We start from the raw sequence: 7206 nt of genomic DNA on the forward strand, positions 1-7206 counted from the left end.
AGCTTCATTACACTGGCTCCCAGTATGTTTTAGAATTGACTTTAAAATTTTATTGATCATTTTTAAAGCTCTTCATGGCCTCTCGCCTTGTTATATTTCTGACCTTTTAGTCCCATACGCACCAGCACGTACCTTGAGATCCTCGGGCAGAGGTCTGTTGTCTGTTCCAGAGTCTCGACTGAAAACTAAAGGGGACAGAGCGTTTGCTGTCAGGGCCCCGAGGCTCTGGAACAGCCTGCCCGAGGAAATCAGGTCAGCTGAGTCAGTGTTTTAAGAAGTCCCTTCTTAAAACATACTTTTATAGGAGAGCCTTTCCCGATCTTATTTGACTTTATCCCTTTTATTTTATTCTACTAATTTTATATTTATATTAAGCGTGTATTTGAGTCTTTTCAATGTTTTCTTGCTTTTATCTTGTATTGTTTTTGTATTATTGTCTTTACACTTGTTAAAGCACTTTGTAACTTGTTTTTGAAAAGTGCTCTACAAATAAACATTATAATAATTATTATTAAGAGCCATTCTTTTTACCAAACCAATGTAAAAACATAGGTTTTCAGACAAAAAGACATAATGAAAACTGATGACCATAACATAAACCCATGATATTGTTACATTAAATGTTTTTTTGAGGGATAACTTTGATATCACAAAGAAAAAAACCCCAGCATCTTTCAAATAGGAATTCAGAGTGGTAAAAAATATTTCTGGCAAGCTAGCGGGCAATTTAAAGTGCTGTTGTACCAGGAAAAAAAGAAAGACGCAACTTTTTGCAAAAAACTATACATGAATTTGAGTCATGATTTCTTTTTTCAGTCTCTGCACAGGCATGCCTTGTTTAATGGACCGCCTGAAGCCTTTCTTTCCTAGAAAACTGCATCCTCTTGCAGTTTGGAAGCGGGACTGTCTTTTTCAATTAATTGCACAACACTGTCTGAAACACTATGACAAACAACAGAGCTCCTCAACATAAGGACTTCAGGTTTATGTGCACCCCTGCCTGGTGCTGCTCATTTCAGAGAAGTAGCTTAATTTCCATTATCGACTGTAGTTTGTTTTCCATTATTGACCACGAGAAATGTTTGTTTTCTTTGTGCCGCTTCTGACCTCCCAACAGCTACCTTGGATACTATCTCCTCATGAATAATGTTAAGAAACATCAATGAAAGGGAGTGATTCAGTCTCCCACTCCCTACCTTTGAAAAATCTATGCCTGGAAACCCTGTACGTGGTTACTGTAAGAATCATCAATTTGTGAATTTCAGTGTATTGCAGGAGGTAGAGAATGGTGTATTTTCCCTCAACCTGTCTTGAAAACCTGAGGAAAGAGGGATAGCATGTAAGCATTTAGATTACAAGAACAGACAGCAGCACCTTTGTGGGTTGGGCCACATTAAGTTGATCAAAACATAATGAAGTTGAAGACGCAGTGGATGGATTTGAGGTGTAAACTGTGGCTGCATTGCTGCTGTCTTTGTGTCTCTATAGCTTTCAAGCATTTAGTGGCCTAGCTCAGAAAATGTCACTGATTTATTGACTCCCTAGGTGCTTCTCCTCGGATCAGTGGATGGGACTCTGCTGGGTTTTTTTATGTTTCAGCTGGGGACAGAAAGTGACCAGACCTTTGCAGTTAAAGTTCACTAACTTTGTAACTCTCTGTCCATTGGGCTCAGGCTTTTTGGATGCATGTTCATGCAGTGGCCATTCAAAATAGATAGATATCATTTGGCGTGACTTTCAATTAGGTAAAGCAGAAGCAGAATCAGGTTATCGCTACTGTCAAATGTAAATAAATAAATTATGACAGTATCGGATATGAACTCAAGAACTCTTGGCTTGATTCTACAAGCTTTGACTGGATGACTAGCTAACAGGCTGGCTTACTAACTGACTGCTCTTACATTTTCCTCCAGACAGACGACAGTTTTTCTGTAGCTTTCACATCAGCGAGCAGCGGTGTGAATGAACTCATATCCTTTTGTGTTCTGGGAGCGTTTAGGCTGAGCTGGGTTTTTTCACGGTGCTGCTGGGTATTGACGGGGTTGTGAAGCCTGATATTAGGCGCAGGCCTTCGTGCCGGGACACCTCAGAGCCTTAACAATCTGGAAGCATTGCTGACCTCTCTGCAGTTACTGACAGAAGTCTCTTAGCTGGAAGAAAATGCAGCTTTGGGTCAGGACTTTCAGTTCAGATAACGGGGGAGAGTCAGAAGGTAAATATGATGTCAGAAGACAGATTACTGAGCAGCATGGGGCATATGGTATGTACACAGCACAGAACAGTGTCACATATGGCTAAATATGGCACCTTTTGACTTAACTGGTTGATATGCACTAAACCTGATGCTGAGATAACTAGGAGTTGGTTCTGAAGATTTGGTTTCTTGATTTTGAGACCCAAACCTACTGGTAGAAAATGAAAGACGGTCTCAACATATAATCTGTACTAACTTTAACTTTACCTATACCATTTATGAATGTAAATTCATAGCCAGGCAAAACACAAAATGCACCCAGACTTGAACATAAGATACAAAACACATAATAAAATACACACAGGACATGACAGAAATATACAAAACATGCAAATCTACCGCACAAGCTTACATAAAATACAGAGTCAGTCAATTCTTAAAATAATAATAAATTGCCTTCATCACCACGTGCTTCAGTCACTCCTACTGTCAAAATCTTTACTTATAATATAAATTCCTGCACATCAGTATATATTACTTTCTATGGCTGTACCAAACAATCCAGCTCAGCATAGGGACATTAACAAACAGCTCTTTTATCTTTACTGATCATTTCACCACAAACACATACACCATGCTGCTCAGTGAAATTGGTTTAAAGATTGATATCGCTCGGTCTGACCTGTATCTCTGTTAACAGCATTACATTCAGTAAGTAAATCAGTCACAGTGGTGACCTTCGACCTCCGCAGTGGGTTTTTTTCTGTGTGCAATCATTCAGTAAATCTGACCCCACAGATTTTGTTTCTTTTCTTTGTCATTGTCTGATATGGCAGCACTATAAATATCCCGCATCTCTGGCTGTTATTTAATTTCTCTGTGAGTGCCGCACAAAATTTATGGTAAAAATCTCCTGCAGTTTCTCTGCAGATTTCTCCATATGCCACGTATCTCTGCTGCCCGGCTTAGCATGCTGCAATCAGGAACAGGCGAATTTATAACTGAGACAGAGATAACCTCTGCTCTCCAACCCACTCACAGTTTGTATCCAGGCTAACGATTCCTTTTCTGTGTCTGGCTCAATCCTTTGTTGTCACTCTCTCTCTGTCGCTCTGTCTCTTGGCTGCTTCCTTGACGTCCTTCACTGTCACTGCCAACACCTGTTTCTTCTCACCCAATCTCCTGCTGACAAGAGCAGCGTTAATCTCAGCAAAATGTTATCTTCTTGAATGGAAGGGGAAATACAGCAGGGCTTTCTTTTTGTAACCTTTGTGTTCACGTTGTGATGATTAGCTGTAATTCCCTGATAAGTGTGAATAAATAGGGTCTTGTAGCGTGCACAAAGGGAATATTCAAGGTCAGTGCTAGTCATGGCATTAAATACAAATTCACAAGTCAACTAAAAAGGCATATATGAAAACAAATATTCAAATACACATTTGATTTGTTTTCTCTTAGGTTTCATAGTCTCATTTTTGAAAGAGTTAAAATTGCAGCAATACAAACACACACACACACACACACACACACACCCCATTAATGCAATCAATTATTTTCTCAGATCCCAGTATGATGTCTTTTTACTTATTTATTCCAAGTGGTCACCTTAGTCTAGTAAAAAAATAAATAAATAAAAAACAGAGGAAAGCAGCACATCCTCAGTCATTTCTCCTTAATATACCATATGACAATTAAATATAAGTATCGCTGTCTGTCAACTGACCAGTTGATTAATTGACTAATTCTTTCAGCTCTAAAATTAAATTAGTAAAATCTTGTATATGTCATTTGGTTAACAGAAATTCCGACTTTATTAACTAAAAAGAAAATCTGTAACAATCACTCAGCCTGGCACCAACATGTTGACAAAAACACAAATAACACATGAATGAGCTCTATAAAGAAGTCAATTACAGAATTGTGATCTGGTGTATTCAAAACCTCTGGCAGGACAACAGGTCATAAAAAAATCTTTTGTTCTTTCTCGTCACATTCCTATTCAAAATGCAAATCCCATGTAAGAGGAATTAAGATGAATCCCAGGTCAAATTGATGTTCAGCTGTACTCTTTATGTAAATTATGCACTACATTAGATTAAACACCTCAAATTGCTTTGTCTCAGTCAACAGATTTCATTGCTCTGTGGTTAATTCAGCATTTTTATTCTGTGAAAGCTGCACAGCTTCTTGAAGCCCTCTGAGCTCGCCGTTACGGGGCTCTGAAATTGTCCTCTGCAATGAGATCCATCTCAGTCAATGAAGATGTGCACATTTACAGTAGTTACTCTACTGTTTGAAATGCCTACTGCTGGCAGTTTATTGTGGTAAACCAGCAGAGAATGGAGGTGACAAATTGATGAAGAGCCTAACGACTGTAAAGGATGGTAACTGAGCTCTTTGTGCATCAGTGGCTTCAGGTTCACAGGGTTAATGGGGTATTTCTCATCTAAAACCGTGATGGCAAGTCTGCTATAGAGTGTATGCGTTGATGTCACTTCCGGAACATGCTGGCAAAACATCTGTGACCATGGCTGCATTTAGCACACCGTAAGTAAAACAAGTGATTATTTGCTCAAATTAAAGGCAGTCGGACTCGACAGTGATCCTTACCAGAACCAGTGGTCTAGCTCTTTCACATTTTAGATGTGTTATTTGTGTTTTAGCTGATTCAAGCTAACACTACTGCTCGTCTTTCTGCCACTCAGTGACCGTAACTTCGTTCTGTGACATCATGCGCACGCCCTTTATAGAGGATAGAGTGGGACGTGGAGGAGAGGAGACAAGGTGGTGAATTAATGATGTAATCTAGACGTGTGCAAGAATGTCTGAAATCAATATTTGTCTCTTATTCCTCTTTTTCCCCCTTTTCTTTTTCCTTTTGTCCATCTCTTCACCACTTTGCCATTATTCCTCATCTTATTTACAAATATACAAAACTATATATGTACAGTATTTGGTAGGCTTACTTAACATTTTAATAGAGCCTATGTAATAACAATGTGAGTATATTAGTAGTTCACTAAAACACATTAATATTACAAAGTTATCAAATATAAGGCATAATCAAAACGCTATTTTACTAGGATCAAATTTATTATTCCATAGACCTTCACACGGCGTCACACTGTCCACAACGTTGATCATATTGTCACTACATAGAACACATTACACTGTATCGGCAGCGCTGTTAGCAGCACTGATGTTTGGGTTTAACTGCTATTGGCTCTTGTTAAGGCTGTTGATCATCTGTTGCTGTACCTGAAGGTGATGATAATGACGCTTTTTTGTTTGTCAGATTATAAAAATACTGCACTATAAAACAAATTTGTAGATAGGTAAACAAGAGCTGATGCAGTGATATGTTGGTGAATTGTCTCTCTCCATCTCTTGCTTGCTCTCTTATTGCATAAATTGCATCTTGTTGTTGTAGGTACACAAGCATGTCCATGCTCTGGTGTAGGTGCACGTGTAAACCAAAACTTGAAGTTGGATTAATAGATGTGGGAAGCATAACAAACACCTATTATAAAGTTTTTATGGTAAATGTGTTAGCAAAAAATCACATATTTACATGATTGGCAGTAATATTATTATTCATAGTCATGGTCTGCCCACCCGACGAATATATGGTCAATAGTTTTTTTAATCTGTGAATTTTGCACGCTATTTCGTTATACAGTGTACTGTGGAATGACAATAAAGAAATCTTGAATTTATTAATTCTTCTTTTAACTATGTTTTGGTCTCCACCAACAACTTGCAAACTTTGTCTATGTGCCATTCTGTTATGAGCAGTGAGCACACTGTACAGTGGGTTTATCATAGATTTTGCTGTGGCTGGAAAAGAAGCTGATGATGGCGGTGGGAGTGAACAACAACAGTAAAGTTGTAGGCCGTAAAACCAAAACACTGGCCTGAAAGATGCTAAAATGGTCCATAAAGCTGTGGGGAACTGCAGAGTCAGGTGATGGGGTCGTCTGTATGAGCAGATCTAGATCTAGATCTTCAGAAAAGCCTAATTTAAATTACAAGACTGTCCTCTCATGAAAAAAGCATAGCATCAATTAAGAAATCCATCGCATGTTTACGTTCAAGTGACAATGCCCTCTAGAGGCTGTAGTAATTATGTCTCGTCCATCTGGAGCAAAGGAGGAAGTAGTGTGATAGCAGCGAAAGGTTAATATGTTCTTAAATTCACAGGCCAGTCCCACAAAGATGGATTTCACATCTGTTTTGTAGTTCCTTTATCTGATCACATAAAAAAGAGGATGTTAATTTGAACTGAAGCAATCCTAGCAGACGTTTTCCACCCCTTTTTTGTGTGAACACATCCAAACATTGCCAGACTTAAATAATGAGATTTTGTTTCCGCCTGCAGGAGAGATTTGTGTAAAATTCCACAATGTTCAAGCTTTCATCTAACCTCTCATTAGATGGGCTCCTCAGTATTTTTGTTCTGTGGCTTGAATTTATACACATATAAGGCGTGTTGTACTTGTCATTGTCTTTCTGCTCACTGTTTCACCAAAGGTTTTTATGTGGGCAATTTTTCATCTGTACTCAAATTTATTTTAGCCGCCTGCCTCTATCTCTGTCTCTGTCTGTCTGTTTGGAGGAAGAGGGGCAATACATCAGATACCTTAACTTTTCCTTTTGTCTTCGGGGGCAAAGAGGTCTGCAGAAAAGAAGCCAGAATAAAAATGTAATTTCTGCTGAAGTGAGACAGTGACACATTTTACAGTCCGTGACCTCTGCACTGAAGTGTTGTGGAAAAGTTTCAGTGGTTGGATTGTTTTGTTAATTGGTTTTAGTGTCGGGATCCTGCTTATGGTTTCAATACTTAGGAAGTCTTTGTAGAGGCTCTATTTTTGAAATATCATGCAATATGCAATTTGTGTTTTAATGTGTGAAGAGACTGTGTGTGTGTGTGTGTGTGTGTGTGTGTGTGTGTGTGTGTGTGTGTGTGTGTGTGTGTGTGTGTGTGTGTGTGTGTGTGTGTGTGTGTTCTCCCA

Source organism: Micropterus dolomieu, linkage group LG15 (assembly GCF_021292245.1).
Source record: "Micropterus dolomieu isolate WLL.071019.BEF.003 ecotype Adirondacks linkage group LG15, ASM2129224v1, whole genome shotgun sequence".
In the NCBI taxonomy this organism is placed as follows: domain Eukaryota; kingdom Metazoa; phylum Chordata; class Actinopteri; order Centrarchiformes; family Centrarchidae; genus Micropterus; species Micropterus dolomieu.